This window comes from Manis javanica, chromosome 7 (assembly GCF_040802235.1).
Source record: "Manis javanica isolate MJ-LG chromosome 7, MJ_LKY, whole genome shotgun sequence".
NCBI classification, from domain to species: Eukaryota; Metazoa; Chordata; class Mammalia; order Pholidota; family Manidae; genus Manis; species Manis javanica.
In genome coordinates, this window is record NC_133162.1 from 6716829 (window position 1) to 6733390 (window position 16562).

At 50.0% G+C, this 16562-nt stretch overlaps 1 protein-coding gene across 10 annotated transcripts in view; it reads left to right on the plus strand.

Annotated features, from left to right (window-relative positions):
* Positions 1-16562, plus strand: part of CTBP2 (C-terminal binding protein 2) — a 153870-nt gene that overhangs the window by 51881 nt on the left and 85427 nt on the right. For 3 of the 10 annotated variants that reach the window (XM_073240158.1, XM_073240156.1, XM_073240160.1), the window contains one exon: positions 12496-12622. The exons of the other annotated variants lie outside the window; for them this stretch is intronic. The gene's annotated coding sequence lies outside the window, so the exon portion shown is untranslated. The remainder of the gene's footprint in view (positions 1-12495; positions 12623-16562) is intronic. 10 annotated transcript variants of the gene reach the window in all.

The following is a 16562-nucleotide window of genomic DNA, read 5'->3' on the forward strand; positions in this document are numbered from 1 at the left end:
TTTCTGAAAGTAAGGCTTTAGGAAATGGCTGAGAAGTCAGTTGTGCCTGATAGAAGTAGTGTCTCCAGGCCTGTTGCCAGTGTCTCCTGTCTAACACCCAACTGAGCACATTTACTATATTGATTGATTGATTTGTTTATTTTTGGCAAACTTGGCGACTCCCACCTGGCCCTGTGCTGTTAAGAATAAAGTTGTCTTGGTTAACTAAATGCATTTGCAATTCATTCTTTCCACATAGCAATTAAGATAATTCCCCCAGACTTGTACCAGTTAAGTAAGGATAAATAGGAGGTTTTTCAAAGAAGTGTTTTGTAATTCATCGGTTTTGTGGGGGCCCCATGGGAAATAACAGAATATCTTACACATGTGGACTCCTGTGCAAGGAGGTAAAATGGAACATTTTTCTGTACTTATCCTAGGCAGCAGCCCGAACAGTGACATTTATACATATTTTATAATGTGGTTTCTTTAGGCACGGGGAGCAAACAAATCAATTTCTCAGCAGTATACTATTTAAAAGAACCCGCAACAGCCTGTGGGGTAAGTTGCAGAAGCTGTTAAAATTAATTATATATGGCAAAAAGATAGAACATTAGGGGAAAAAAAAGTTAATGCACAGGGATAAAAAACACAAACCCTGGATGAATAGCGGTTCTGAGCGTCTGATTTCTAGTGTTCAATTTCCATTTCTTCATAGATGTATGCTAACAGCAATGGCTTCTACACAGGACCCCCCTTCCCGACCACGCCCCAATTTCAGTCTCTCTTCAGGCTGATGGGATCAAATGTCCCCATGAGCTTCTAGTCCCATCTGTTTGGAGTGGGCTTTGAATTAGCAGATAGTAAGTATTGTGCTGCTGTTTCTTATAGGAGATTCGTAGAAATGGAGTCCTGGTGGTAGAACTCTCTGGTTCTGTCTCTGGTAACGCAGCACCTGGTCTGTGGTTGCCTTGCCTCTTCTGGTTCAGCTTTACATTGTTTAACTCAAAGGAGACCTTTGTTGGCCCTGGCAGGGTGGGTGTAACCTGCAACTCCTTAAAAAAATTCAGCTGGAGCAGCGCAGCAGTGTGGGTGATCGCTTTCCATCGGGTCGTTAGGTGAGGCTGTTAAGCTGGGTGGTGCTTTGTTTCAGGATACCAGGGCCTCGGAACAGGCCTGGCCCCTTTTCCATGGGGAGCTTGGGACATAGGGTTGGCAATGCAGGCTTCCTGGAATGCCCCTGGGCTCAGCTGGTCAGGGTAACCTGCATCCCACCCCTTCTGCAGACGGAGGACAGAGACCTGCTTCCCCAGTTCAGGAATGGAAACCTCCTGTGGGAATGCAGGGGCAGGGGCAGGGGCGGCCCTGTGTCCTGTGAGGTCTAGACTTAGGCGGCCCTCGGTGCCTGGGCCTCACCTGCATCTCTTGTTCAGTGTTGATGATCTGCCAAGGGTGGCTTTGCTGGGTATCATCAGTCCCTCATGTGCCCCCTGACTGAGTGCAGGACAGTGGCCTGTGGTGTGAGCCCCCAGTCACTGTTCACACACAAACTGAGGATTTTAGTCTCTGACTATGCTGAGTCTTGTGACTTTATCATGTGACATTAGATAAAGGTGTTGTACACTGACTTAGGTTAAGGATCAGCCTTCTGTTCACAGAACCTTCCAGAGTAATTCTGCAGACATCCTGAGGCAGAGGCCATGTCTGTTGCCCTCATTGACTCACTAATTTTCTGTACGTTGTCCAACATTAGAGATGCCACAGGGCTAGCTTTTGAATGAATGAATCACAGGCTGCGTGGGACCAGGGAGGTGTGGAAAGGTTGGGTCCATGCAGGGACCCATCCCAGCAACCATCCGGAAGGCAGGGTGATTCTGAAATAGCTAGGAGTGTTTTCTGCAGGCAGAAGGCAAACCAGTATGTTGTACTACCTGTGTGTGGGGAGTGTATGTGTTCTGAAACAATCAAGCCATGTTTCTGAGCTTATGCAGCAGGAATGCCTTTCCTGCAGTGAAGGCATGCCCTTCCTACTTACGAGCAGGTAGGGTGGAGAGTTTTAATTCCCTGTGGCTTGCGGACCCAGATGTACCCTCTTGTCACCTGGGTGCTTGTGCTTATGGCAGTCTCATGGGTGGGAGGCTGTGGTCCAGCTGCCTTTGACTGCATCCAAGCTGGGATTATGAGGACAACAAGAAGGCCCAACTGGCTTCCACAGTCCCCTGGCCCCGGGTCCTTTGGGACCAAAGGGCAGATGGCCTGTGTATCAAATTCCTTCATGGCCCCCGCGTGGTGGCCCCCCTGCTTTGCCAGCCGTTGGAGATTGGGAAGCTGGTATTCTCTGCATGTGCACCTGACAGCCGCAGTCCCCACATTTATGAAAAACCTTAACTTTGAGGATATAGCTCTCCTCCTGGCTTTTCGTAGTTCAGTTGAAACTCAGACCGCTTCCTTATTACAGCAGATGAGGACCTCTAATCTACAACGTAGGGTTGCGACTTCCTCTAGGAAGGAGGATTCCTGTTGATTTGTACTCTGATCTCCTCTGGGGCTTAAGTGGCAGCACCGCAGAGGCCTGTTCACACCAGAAAGCCTCCTGCATATGTTTTAAGTGCACATGGACGCGGCATTGACGTGGTTGCCCCTTTAGTGTGGAAGTTGCACCGTGACGCTGGCCGCCTCCGTCCTGCAGCCGAGGGCCCTGCAGCTGAGGGCTCCGGCCCATCTGCCGGCATTTGCATGCGGAGAGATGCAGACTCCTTTTGCGTTGTCGTTGGGATGAGGAGGGAGGGTCCTGGTGGCAGGGCCAGGAAATGCCTCCAGCGTGACCTGGGCCACTTCTGATGGCCTTGGCCTTGGCTGGACTAAACCCCTCTATGCTTACTGCCTCTGTTCCTCTTCTGTCCTATGTGTTTGAATTAGTGCTTCGTCTGAGTCATGGACATTCAGTGCAACAGCCCTTGAGGAGGGCCTGCTTCGCAAGTAGCCGGTCCCTTGTAAGGGGCCTACTGGAGGACGGCTGCTGTCATGGCAGAGGTAGCACTGGCGACTGAGAGGGCCACAGGCTCAGCTTGGGAGGAAGCTCCGGTGACCTGTCCCAGCTGGAGGAGTACAGCGTGTGTCCCTCCAGGGAGGCCCCTGAGTCTGGGTCACACGAACATTTAGATGGAGGGGGACTAGAACTCCCAACTTGTTGGCTCGACAGTTCTGTTGTACTTTCCTCCTGGGGCTTCCGCCTGGTAATGATGTCTGTTCAAGGGATGACAGGTTTGGGGTTCCCTCAAGCCTTTCCCACATGTCACGCACTGGATTTGAGTTCTTTTATTTTTGTGGTGGTGCGCTGGGCAAGCTGCAGCGGAGGCGAGGTGCTAGTGTCAGTGGACCGCTCCCAGGTGTGTGACTGGGTGACTGGCCACCTGGATAGGTATATGTGTGTTGAATAATGTGTGTCCTCTGGGAACGGGTCCCCACTCTCCTGTCAATGACTCAAGGCCTGTGCAATTTGCCCAGACATTCAGTGTGACCAGCAGTGGGTCAGTGGTAGGGAGGCCAGTGCACGGGGCTCTATCCTGAGAGCTGCCCGAGGAGAGGGGCTGGTTAGAATGGCCACTTCACACGAAAGGCTGTTAGATTCAGGTCACTGGGTTTGGACTCCTGCATTTTATGGCAAAGTCTAAAAATGCAGATTTGTAACAACCAATGTTAATGAATTCAGACTGCTTGAATTCCACATTGAATAATGTCTGGAATTACCAGAGCTAGGAGCTTATGAGATCCTTAGATCGGTGTAATCTTTTCTCAAGATGCAATTGATAACATGATGTAATATCACATTACTTTTATTAACAGTCCTGGCCATAAAAGAAGCACACCTATTAGGATAAGAGAATTTAGTAAAAATAGTAGCAGGAATAAGACAATTTGGAAGACATAATACATTGAGTAAACTTCAAAATGCCACATCTCATTTAAAATGCCATGTTGTGCCCATGGATATTGAACGCAATACCTCCGTACCCTAGGGCTTCCTTTTTAATACATTAAAAATATTCTATTTAAATGCATATTTTGATTTGCAGTCCAGGAGGAGAACTCAGAGGTAGAGAAGAAGGACAGGTCTGCATCTATTACATCAGTTTTGGTTTCATGTCACCCTTGCTCTCAGAATGCCTGTGCTTTCCTCTCCATCCCTCCCCTCCCCCAAAGGGTGATTTCTAAACACACAAGTACGGAAAATGCATGAAGCTTCAGAAGAAGATAACGTTATACCTTTGTCTGGAAATCCTCCTCCACGCACGCCCCCCATAGCCAAGCTGAGGAAGCACAAAGGGCTGCCAAATTTCTCCGTGAGGCAGAAGTTTGGGAATCTCTCTCTTTAAACTGAGTTAATTGCAGTGGGAGGAAATGAACACATCTCTAGAACTCCATTAATATTCACACACATTTGTGGTATTTAAAGTTTTAATTTGAGAATTTATTGCCCCTCGTGTGTGTGTATGTGCACATGTGCGTGTGTGCACACGTTGTGTGTATTTTCCCTGAGTTGTAGCCTCTCCTTGCTCTCCACGGGCATTCTGAGTACCTGCCGTCCTAGAAAACAAACAGGGCGGCCGTGTCGCTGGGTGCACATGTCAGAAAGATGTTCGGGCTTCCCTTCTCAGCACAAAAGTGACTTGTTTGATGTTGAGCTTCAGTTACCAAAGAAATGGATTTATAGCTTTTGACATTCTACTCTTAGAATTAATTAGGTGGCTAATCATTATAAATACCGTTTTCTTTTGCTGTTGTCTCCATTTAATAGAGCATCTCCTGCTATATGCACTTGTCAGTTTCAAACTGAGTGCTGTGTTTTGGCTTTTATGATCTGTCAAGGGAAAGTAAATTCTTTATAATATGCTAATTGATCTATTTGGGAATTTTTAGATATAGACAACATCTGTGCTTGCCAGTAACACAGTTAATAGCTTCTGTTCCTCAACATACGAGAAGATTTTCATGGTCTTTATGTGACCTTGTCGAGACATACCATGTCCGCCCCAGGCCTCGGCAGTGTGGCATTTGGGAGTTTTTTCCTGGTGCCTTGGGACTGGCCCTGAGACCACATAGACTCCTGTTTTAGGGGCACCTTTGGCTGGAGTGTGCTGCGGTCGCATGCTGTGTTGTCTCCGGGAAGAACCCAGGATGGCCCACCCTTGTCTTGTTCCCCTCAGCCCCTCCCTATCCTAGACCAGAGGCTGGCCAGAGTGATGGGTTCTGAGCATGTGCCCTTGGCCTGGGCAGTCCTCAGGTCCCTTGTGCCCTCCTTGGAGATGCCACCTGCCTGGCAGCTGAGTACCCTTCTGTGCTTCCCTCAGGAACTTGTTCTTTGTGCAAACTGGTTGGGGGTTTGCGTAGCCCGGGAATACTGGCTCCTGTGGGCTTAAGGAGCTGACCCCTTAAATTCTTCCTTGGTGGGAGGTGCTTCAGGTTGAGCTGAGGGGAGGGAGGGAGGTTCCCTTCAGTGGGCCTGACAGGCCTGGGCTTTGGTTGATACCGCAGGCTTTTCTTAGCCATGGAAAGCAGAGTTGAAAATGGCTTTATTGGAGGGCCAAAGTGGTCTGGCAGCCCTGGGGAGAAGAGGAAAGGAAGCCTTGAGCGAGTGTTCTGAGCACGCCCCTCGTGGAGCCAGCAAGTGCTGATCTGATGGTTGTTCTATAATCTCTCGTATGGATGCAAACAGCCAACCTCTAAGAAGGGGCTTCTTGACATGGTAAATGCTCACAGCCCAGTGAGCCGCTTGAGTTTCATGTGTGGGGTGTCGAGCCCCTTTCTCCACAGAGCCAGCTCGGCTGGCCCTAGACCAGGACAAGCCCCTTGGAGTTTGTAGCAGCCAGGCCAGACCAGCGCCAGGGGGCAGCTCAGACCCCAGAATGTCTGTCTGTGCAGCAGAAGCAGGCCCCCCAGCTCCCTGGCACTGTAAGGGAGGGTGCAGCTGGGGTGAGGGACCGGCCCAGAGACAGGAATGAGCAGGAGGGTCTTCTAGCCCCCTTCCTGGGAAGCCTGGCCCACTCTTCCCCGGGGCCTCCAGGCTGTTAAGCACAAGGACTCCAGTTAAATGATATACTAAAGGTCAGCCATGTCCCAGGCGCTGTGCTCAGGGATGTGTATTCTCCCATTAATCACGGATTCTCAGCCACCAGGGATGATGTGTATAGGTACATAGGAAAGAAATGGGCTTCCCAAAGTCCTATAGCCTGTTCTGGGCTGCCCACACCCATCCAATGACCGATGCCTGAAACCGTCTCAGTATGCTTTAAGACTTATGCATAGCGGGTCCTTTAGGAATGGAAGTTAGTGACGCCGTTGCTGGCCTCTTTGCCCTTTTGGTTTGCACCTAGACCCTTTGGGAAAAGGTCATCACTGTGGAGGGCCTGTCAGTGAGTTCCCAGTACCCCCGACCTATTCATCTCTGGTTATACTTGCACACTCAGGCACACATAGATACACACGTGCACATGGAGTGGGCTATGGACCCCACTCGTGGCCTGTGTGCCGTGGGGCCTCTGCAGCTGGACTGGGTGAGGGATGCCCTGGCCCCCCTGCCTCATCTGGGTGCTCGCCTTGGCTGCCTCTCGAGATTGGCCAGAGATGCACAGCCTCCTCCCTCGCCCCATGGAGAGCTGGGGTCTGAGACGGTCATCCATCTTGACTGTTGGCTGAAATATTTATAGAAATGGAGTTGGAGATAATTAGATGGTGCTTTCTTCTTTTTTCCCCAGGTTGATGAGTAGGGGCAGTTTAATTTGAGACTAGTAAATTTTGTAATTGGATTTAAAAGAGGAAAACGAGGGGTCCTGGTTCACATATTACCTTTACCAGTGTGGCGATGGGAGACGTTCTCATCAAGTATGGATCAGATTATTTTATTATGCCAACATTAATATTGGGAACACACACGTAATCTAGAGTCAGCAGGTTCATACACTACTATCTCATTAAATTTTCAGGGAAAAGCTGCAGAAATTAATTGGAGGCGTGTAATAGTTTAGAATGTGAGCCGGCTTATGGTTATATAAATTATATGAAGAGAAGACAGTTTTATATACTGAGAGAGGGAAAACTGGTTTACTTTAATGAGAAGAGACAGAAATGTGGAGCTATTTTTTCATTACAGATGCACTCTACAGTGTTTGGACTTAGTTGATGAATAGAGTTAATTCGCTGCTACAGTTCCAATAATTCATGTTGCACAGTTTAATGACTTCTAGATAAAAACAGGATTGAAATGTTAATTTCTCCTAAGAAATTGGGGCACTCTTGTATATCAGGCTTTCCCCCCTATTAAACCACTAGTTAATTTCACTAAACAGGTCTCCTGGAGATATTTCATGCTACATAGACTTTTGGAATTCTTACCTGAGTTTAGCAGCTTGCTGTCTTCTGAATCTGAATGTATGTGATCATTAGGGTTTGTCAGGCAGCGTTGTCCGATGACTTGACCTAGTAGAGGGTCTCCCCACAGTTAGATTTGCAAACAACCACATGCCTTAATCTAGTGGATAATAACTCTTTTTCTTTATTTGGCTATGGATTTGGTTGGGTAGACCTGTTGCCTCTGTTCTTGAGCTGGGAAATAAGTATTAATCAGTCAGAATAAGATTCCTGGGATTTCTGTCTCAGGTCATGCAGGAATTTTATCAACAGATTATTTTATTTTGCATTTTTGTTTTATTTTGCACTTGTCATGATGTTGGGCCTTTTTTTCCCCCATAAAGCAGATTCAAAACTGTATTCCATGTCTTCTCTTTCTCTTTAACCCTCTCAGAAAAATGAGCAGGCAGTGTTAACTGCAGTAACAAAAAGCCAACTAATAGTAATAGTGGTATTATGTAATTAAGGAATATTCCCATTTTCTGACTCCCACCTTGTTTGTTATTAGGGTGAACATAGATTACTTTGTGGGTTGTTTCTTTCAACAATGGGACAAGGACCCAAACCCTCAAGTATATCTGAAAGGGGAGGGATGCTCAGGCCCCCACCCCCTGTTCTCCGTTGCCCTGGCTTGCCTCTGGGTGCTGTTCCTAGGAAGGACTTCACTGGGGCTGAGGAGGTGAACACCTGGCAAGACTGTTAACTCCCAGGGGATGCGAGGACCTCTGCTTCCCCCTCAGTGACCGCTGGGCCAGGTGAAGCTCTGGTTACAGCATTGAGGCTCTTATCTGTTGAACTTGGTTTTCTGGGAACCTCTGTCACTCTGCCGTTGTCACTTAGGGACCTTGTAACTTTTAAGGATTTGGTGTTTCTTCAGAGGTCACCTTCCAGGTGTGTGTCCATCCTTTGCTCACAGTGCAGTCATCGGCACGGATGGAGAGGGTGAGGTGGACGTGGGGCTCTGGGAGGGGCCCGTCCAGAAAGGCTGCATTGCTCTTGTCATCAGCTTGCAGTTCCCAGTGTCCGGTTCAGCTCCACGGGGCTGTGGGCTGGGCACAGGGTAGGCTGTCCCCTTGGAATCCACTTTCTTAGGATGGCAGCACCCAGCCCTCACCCAGCCCTTGGTTCCCAGGCTCCTCGTGTGGCAGGGAGCTCACGCTTCTGCTCATCCACTCCGCTCACTTGATGCACTTAGTTGATTCCATTCGTTTCTCCCCAGTGGGCTTCCATCAGCTGCTTCCCTGTCTCCGATGTCTCCTATGCCCCATGTTGGCAAAAAAATTAACTGTTGTAGCATTGACCCCAGCTATTTCTTAGCAGTCCTATTCCTTTCAGGACTTCAGTTTAGTTTTCCTTTAAGGGAGATTCTCACCTTTGGACTTGGTGACAGTTTGGGCCAGATGATTCCTTGTGTGGGGCTGTCTGTGACACTGTAGGATGTTTCTCAGCACCCTGGCCTCCTCCCACTAGATGCCAGCAGTACCGTCCCTCCCACCCCAGGGTGGCATCCAGAAATGTCCAGACATCCCCAAACGTGCGTTGGGTGTGAAGTGTGCCCTTCTTGTGATCCTCTGGTCGGGGCTGGGGGGTTTACTCCATGCCCATGGTCACATCATGCGTGAATCTCGTGGACTGACCCTGTTCGCCTAGGTGCTGAGTCTGGGGTGGCATGGAAGTCACCTTATAGTGGAGGGGTGTGTGCCCTTTTCAGGCACCTGTGAGCTCCACTCCTGGGCTGGCTGCCTTTTATCCTGATGGCAGGGGCCAGGCCCTGTGTGGGGAGGCAGAGGCTTCAGCAGAGGGAAGGGCCCTGCCATGGAGATGTCGCCTCCTGCCTCTCGCTCGGCTCCAGCAGACTCGCACGGGTGTTCATGACAGCGCATCTGACAGATTTGTTTGTCACCTTGTCCCAGCGACCTGTGGGGATGGCCTCACTGCTCATGTGCCGCTGATACCGGACTGTCGGAAGTTGAGGCGAGGCCTCCCTCAGACTGCGCTGCATTAGTCTCATCGACACCAGGCATGACTTACCGCCTGCTTTTCCCTGTTTCTTTAACTTTTAATTGAAACCATTTAGTTACCACCCCTGCTGCTAGGAATCTGGGGACAATTAGGCAAGTCCCATCTGTCCTTTGAACCACATTATATTGCTTTCTTCCTTGCTATCTCAAGAAGCCAGCAGATTTTAACAGCACTGTCTTGCTTCCCACTGGATGGTGGTTATCTCACTTGAATGAGTTACGGCAGCTCTTTAATTCAATTATTTTCTCCGATGCAGGCTTTGAGATGATTTAGTTGAATCAGACGCCCAGCTTTCCCACTGCAAGGTGGTAACTGCACACAGGCTGTGGGTAGATTTTAGTTTTCACTTGGAATGGGGAGGGCGTTTGCACTGTCCCTGAGCTTCCCGCCACAAGCCCCTGTTTACCATTTCAAGACATAGATTGGAAATGGCAGATGCCATGGGCTTTGCCAGTCTCCCCCGAGGCGAGGAATTATCTGTCCAATAATATTAGGTCAGTGAATTCCTACCCAGCTGTGTCTGAAAGAAGGGGGAGGGCCAGGGTGGCTTGGGTGCCAGTCAGGAAGGCCACTTACGCGTCTATAAATGTGCTCAACAGTCCGCTCTCAGGCTCTGCTATTTGACTTTGAATTAAACAAAGTGTCATGAGTGGGAGGTGCAGCGTGCGGTCACTTTAACCAGTTTGCTTTCTACTGTGGAAAATCTGCCTGAAACAGGCCCCGATGCGGTGCCCATCTCGCCTGCAGCAGGGTGGGCAATGTGCGCGCCGGCTGGCGGAGCCCACGGCTGAAGGGGGCTCGGGGCTGTTGGTGAGGACTCTGTCCCTTCTTCTCCTGGTGGCCCCAGAGTTCCTGTGGACATCCCCCCATCAGATCACAGGACACAGTGAAGACCTGTTTCTCCAGAATGCTGGGGTGTTTGTAACCCACGTAGAGGGGCAGAGGTGTTTGCCAGGAAATCAGGCATGATAGCAGCCATGACCTGAGGTGGCCCTTCAGCTGTGGGTGAGGGAGCTGAAGGACAGGCTGCAGTGGAGACACGGGGCAGCACAGAGCTCAGCCCAGGTGGCCCTGGGCACCATTCGTGCGTCCCTGATGGCACCTGTAAACTTGGAGTAGGAGCTGCCAGCCATGGCTCTCTGGAAGGTACCACAGCTCCTGGTGTGAGCATCTCACTGAGTGTCACTCTGGCATATAAGGATGGTGTTCTTCTAGTGTCCTGGCTCCTAAACATCCACCAGTGCCTACATCGGCGCATGAGGGAACAAACTGCATTCTGCGCCAGTGCTCATGTTACCTGGAGGCTGGTACCTGCTGCCGGTAATTCACCACCCTGCTCTTGTCTGTGGCCATCCAAGGGCCTGATGCTACTTCAGGACTAAACCCAGTAGCATGGAACCTTGCTGCATGTGTGTGCACCTGTGTGTGTGTCCATGGGAAGAAGGTGAATAAGGTTAGTCAGGGATTGTGACTGTGCAGCAGTCAGTCAGTGTCTTCAGACATGAAAACCAGTGTGGGCCTTCCAGAAGGGGAGGCATGCCCTTTAACCTAGCCGTCTCCCTTCCCCGCCCCATGCCCAAAAGCCTCCCTGCATCAAGATGTTTGTCACAGTGCTATTTGATGGCAACAAGACGGATGCCGCCAACATCCAACAGTGGGAGAAGAGCTTATTCTTTTTAAAGTGATGCTTTCACAGTTTGAAATAACATAAATAGAAGGCTTGTCTTAAAGTGGAAAGATTCAGTAGTGATGAATGTACATTTAGGAATTAGAACCATGGAGGATGTTCATGGTGGAAATCTGATGATGAATATTGTAAGTGGTCACCTTAACTGGTAGAATTTTAGAGATTTTTTTCTTCCATCTCTTCTCCACCCTATGGTGAAGAGGGGGCAGGCCTGACAGCGCAAGATTTCTGAAGGCAGACAATTATCCTCCATCCCTGATTCTCAAGACGCTGCCAGGGTTCTTTCCACCCTGCTTTTCCTCGAATACGAGTGTGTGTGTGGACGCAGAGAGGGGTTTTGTGTTGGCTTGCTGAAAGGAATCTTGCCATCCTACAGCCCCATTTATACAACAGATCGTGCATCGATGGCCATACAGATGGGGAGGCCCGTCCTGTGTCTCCCTTTTGACTGTTTTAGGGCACGTGGCACACAGATGATTTTATGTCAGTGGGGTCTGTGTACTTGCTTTGTTTATAAGTGGGGTCCTTTTTAAAAAATCGTTTTCTTGGCCGAATAGTGAGTGCCAGTTGGGCAGCTGCCATCTGTAGCTCTGGGACCCTGGGAGAAGCTGATTCTCTCTGTACCTCACTTGTCTCCTTAAAAATAAGGACAGTAGTACCTATTTTGTAGGCTTGTTAAGGGTCATAGATTGCTTGTGGGTTAGGTAGCCCGGCGCCTGGAAGCCCAGCGGTCATCTTATCAACTTGCTGACTTCTTTGGTTTTATTTTTGTTTTCTTCATCTCTTTTTAACAACCAGCCTTTGTCCACATTTTCTCCATGTTTGTAACCACGTGTACACATGGAATGCTTCAAGCATGGGGTTCGGCTCAGGATGCACACTCTTTGCATTTATTTCCCCTAGTAGCATCAACCCAGTCCTGTCCCTCTGCTGACTGCCTTCCCTTCCCCTCCCCCTGCCATGTGAGCAGATGTAGCCAGCGTGGTTGGGGTGTGACCTTGAAGGACTGTTGTGTGGACCGTTGGGTTGGAGCTGCCCCTGGACCAGTTCCTGGGTGCACTGCCTCACCTGCAGGTGTCTCCCAGCTGAGCAAAGGTGGAGGTAGGGCCCGGCTGGATGTGGTCCCCCAGTGACTGTGAGAGCTGACTTGGGTAGGGAGAGAACTGGGCCAATGGAGGCCAAGGTGATGGTCCTCCTCCTCTGACTCAATCCCGCCCAGTATTGGGTTCCCCTGAGCAGCCAGATTGCAAGTAGTGGTTTCTTTCATTTAGAGAGCATTTATCAAGTGCCTGCTGTATGTCAGGGGCGGAGCTAGGACTCTGTGGGAAATGTTTGTGCATCAGTTGGGAGCCTGCTCAGCCCGCTATGATTCCTTGTCTCCCTGCTCCTCTCTCCCAAAGGTCTGACAGTTCCATTCACCCCCCTGCGGCATGGTGGGCTGCTTTGGCTATGATCAGCACACTTGGTGAGACCCAGGAAAGGGAAGCAGCAGAAACCGTCTGGAGCGGCTCTCCGAAAGTCTGCTTGGTGGGTGATGGGGGCTCTAGGTTGATAACACTGTCATTTACTAACCCTGGGCTTCTCCCCAGGTCACACTGTCACTGCTCAAGTTGACCCACCATCAACTGTGGCCAGCTGTCACAGAATGACCTTATGGATTCTATCGGGTGTTTTTGTTACCCTGATTTAAAATTGTTGCATCAGCCTCTGATCGTCAGGATCTCCTGGTGTTTAAAACAGAATTCCATTTACTGTGTTTCTTTCCTTTTCAATACTGTTGTGAAAAAGCAATTTTTATTCATCTAAAATCTGTTGTCAAGAGCAGTTTTATAGTTTATGAGGGGTGTGTTATAGCATATTGTCAGACTTAGAAAATACTCCTTAGGTCTCAGCTTCTTTAGAGGCATACATGACAAATACACTTTTTTGAGAGCTGTTACTCATGTTCTGTTGAATGTTTTGGGGAAGATAGAACACAGCCTTTGGGTTCCTGATACAAAAATTGGTACCAGTTTTATATCTCAGCAACCAACTTGACAGAATCCTGGCTAGAATGTGAGGCACATTTGATGGGCTATGGGACTAAATTGGTTCAGTGTGATATTTTATCTTGTCTTGATGATTTTGTGTGGCAGAATTGATCACTGAACTCTAGGAGAGAGGGTAGGGGAGCTCTGAGACTGACATGTATCTCCCAACTGCATCTTTCTACTGGGGGCATTTTGTACAGGCAGGTGGGTTTACACAGTGGGAAGAAGTGAAAATTATGAGGGTTGTTATTTGCTCCCTCTTTTTGTGTATCATTTCAAAGAAACTCAACATTGTTAGGCCTTACACAGGGCTGCTAATTTCAAACAGTCAGAGTCAGTAACTTCCAGGAGAGACATTTCCAGAAGCTTTTGCCCTCCTGTTCAGGTCAGTGGGTGGTAGGTAATGGAGCTAATAACTAAGTCCTGAGGCCATCAGGGTGGTTTGGGCTCCGCCACTGTGTTGATAGGTAAATGGTGCTCCAGCGCTGGCGTGTCACTTTGGCATGATTAAGTGACAAGCACTGTCTAGCAAAGTAGAACCTGAAAGGTCATAGAAGGTACCGGAAGTGGCTTCCAGTCATTTGTTGAGTGGTAAAGAGACATTGCTTGCATATTTTCAGTCTTATTTTTGGGTCATGGTTTATAATCTGCCGCCTCGTGGTTTATCTGTCCGAGTCGTCGCCTCCCCGAGTCCCAATCCTTCTTTGTAACAATGGCAACGCCGCCTTTCATCAGCTTCCTATTTGGCCACCATGGCTCTTCTGCCACTCCTACTGACTGACTGCTGCACCATCTGCAAGCTTCTTGAGAGACTTTGTTGCATCTTTGGCACACAGTAGGGACTAATTACATTTTCTTGACAGGAATTCATGTGACTTTAGTCCTACTAGGGCAGAAGGAAAGTATGGGGTGTGTTCTCAGTGGGCTCTGTGCAGCCTGCAGTGCTGGGGTTAGAGTCTGGGGCCACTGCCAGCTGCACCTTGACCCCTAAGCAGCTCACAGAAGCAAGTTGAGGTGGAAAGGGCAGGGAAGCATTTCAGGGGCCTGGGCTGTGGAGTGAACACCTGACCTCAGAGTGTTGTCTGTGAACCAAGGGAGGCAGCTTGCAGAGGGCAGAGCAGGGCAGCGGGCAGGAAGCATACTTCTCTTGAATCCGAAGGATTTTTACTGTAACACAAGTTGTCTGGTCATGAGTTGGATACCTGTGTGCTGGTGGACTGCCTGAGAGGCCACCTGTTCTAGCCCAGAAGATCCCTGGGTGTCACGGGAGTCAACGTCGAAGCATCTCGAAGACCTATATGCAGACACACCTGAGTTGCCTTGCTCGCGTCGAGACATTTCTTGGTGATCAAATGGAGAGGCTTAAAGGGAAAATAAACGCAAATAGGAGACACGAGGTGTAGGGTGACAGGCAGTAGGATCACAAAACTAGGAGGCTTGACATCCTGCAGCTGTCAGATCTCACCCTTTAGGGGGCCTGGCAGGATGTTCCCTGATCTGAATGGGCTTCTGTCGCCAGGGGTTTCTTGGTTCTTTTAACCTGTGTAGGACACACCCACTGACCCTCACAGATGCTCCTGTCCTGAACAAGGAATTCCCTGAGCCCATCTATTCAGGGTCAAGATTGGGACTGACAAGACTTGCTCTCTGGTTTATTAGTTTAAAATGTGTGTGTGCGTACACGTGTACTGTGCATGCCAGGGACTGTCGGAGGCTCTGTGGGTACAGCAAATCACCTGTCCCTGGGCTGACTTCCGGGAGGATAAGCTGCCGCGGGAGGATTGCTTCTTGTGAGGCCCTTAAGTATCAAGTTGAGAATATTTGTGTCTCGGGCAGAGGAGCCACTTTGTCTGAAGTGTTGGGGGCATCCCTGAAGAGGGAGCTACGGTGGCACTGGCCCGAGGGGGCAGCAACCGCAAAGCCCCCAGTGTGGCTGCAGCTGCTACTGTGCGAGGGGACAGCAGTGGGCTGTACGCAGGCTGGCCTGCTAGAGTCGTCTGGACCATGCAGGCAAGGGGGGAGCCCTTGGGGAGGTTTAAGGGCCATGTGATACTATCAGACTCAGGTTTTGAAGAAAGAGCCGGCCCCTACCCCCCCACCCCCAAAAAAGGGGGAAAGATCCCTAGGTGACTCTAGAAACTGGTTTAGAAAGGGGCAGGCATAGAAACAAGGAGACCATTTAGGTGGGCCTATGTCCACCTAAACTTACTCATATTTTTGCCCAGAATGGCTTTGTTAGCTCAGGAGTGGCCAGTGTGAACCCCACAGGAATTGATTTCCCTAAGGCTTCCTGCTGGAGGACAGCATGCTCCCAGAACACTTCTGAGGTTCTTTGCCCTGATTACAGTTCAGAAGTAAACTGCAAGTTCTGCCTGATTCTGAGATGAAAATCGTCTCTGGTTAATGGGACCTTTAAAATGGCTAAATCCCCCACCGAACACTTTCTGTAGCTGCCGGGGCACCCGGGGCACCCGGGGGTAGCTCCCTCGCCATGCGTCCTCCTAGTTTTCTTCCATCATCGTTAAGGAGTCAGACATGCAAATGGGAAGGAGGCGAGATCCTGCTGTAATGACTTTGTCTTCACCATCTTTTCTCAGCTGCTTAAATTGCTGTCAGGGCAGCGCAGGAATTTAGAGGAGGGAGTTTTCTCTGATATAATTATGCTGTTAGTAAAAATGTTGGCGCCTTTTCTTCACTTTCCCCCTTAGCCACTAAAATAAAACTTTATCTTGGGGCTCGGCAGCTGTTCGCAATCTGCCTCATGTTCTTCCCTGACGTGTGGGTGTTGCAGCTCGGGCAGCGGGTGGGGTCAGGGGCTCGAAGGTGATTTTCGCCATGATCCTTGTGGTCATGAGCCAGGACCCGGGATGCTGGAGTGGCTCCAGGTCGGGTCCTCTCTGGTTTTTGCTCAGTGAGCTGTTGCTAAGGACAGGGCTTTGTTTGCATGGAGCAGGGGGAATGTTAAGGGAAGTGCACTTCGCACAGATTTGCTGACGCGGCTAAGGCAGAACTTGCCGGGCTTGTGTGTCTAGCACCGGCAGTAACAGGTGGAGAAGCCAGCACCTCAGGGGCCGACAGGAGGCAGCAGCAGGGAAATGTTTTTCGGGATCATACGGTGCCTTGGCGGGAAGAGCCCTGGTTGGTCAGCAAAGCAAGGCCAAAGGAAGGGAGGGGGTGACAGGCAGAGGGTGTGGGCATGACGGGGCTGCTTGTTGGGTGGGGTCAGGACCTGCCTGCCAGAGAACAGAGGATGGAAGGGCAGAGGGTTGTTGGCACTTCAGAGAACCTCACTGGCCCAGGAGACCCTGCTAACACCGGGGCTTCCATCAGGGGAGACTGAGGCTGTGCAGGCCTGGGGCTGGGGAGGTGGCTTCAGGTGTCACTCCCAGCGCCCCTCTCCTGGGGAGGAGAGGAAGGGTGTAGGGTGGGAGGTGACA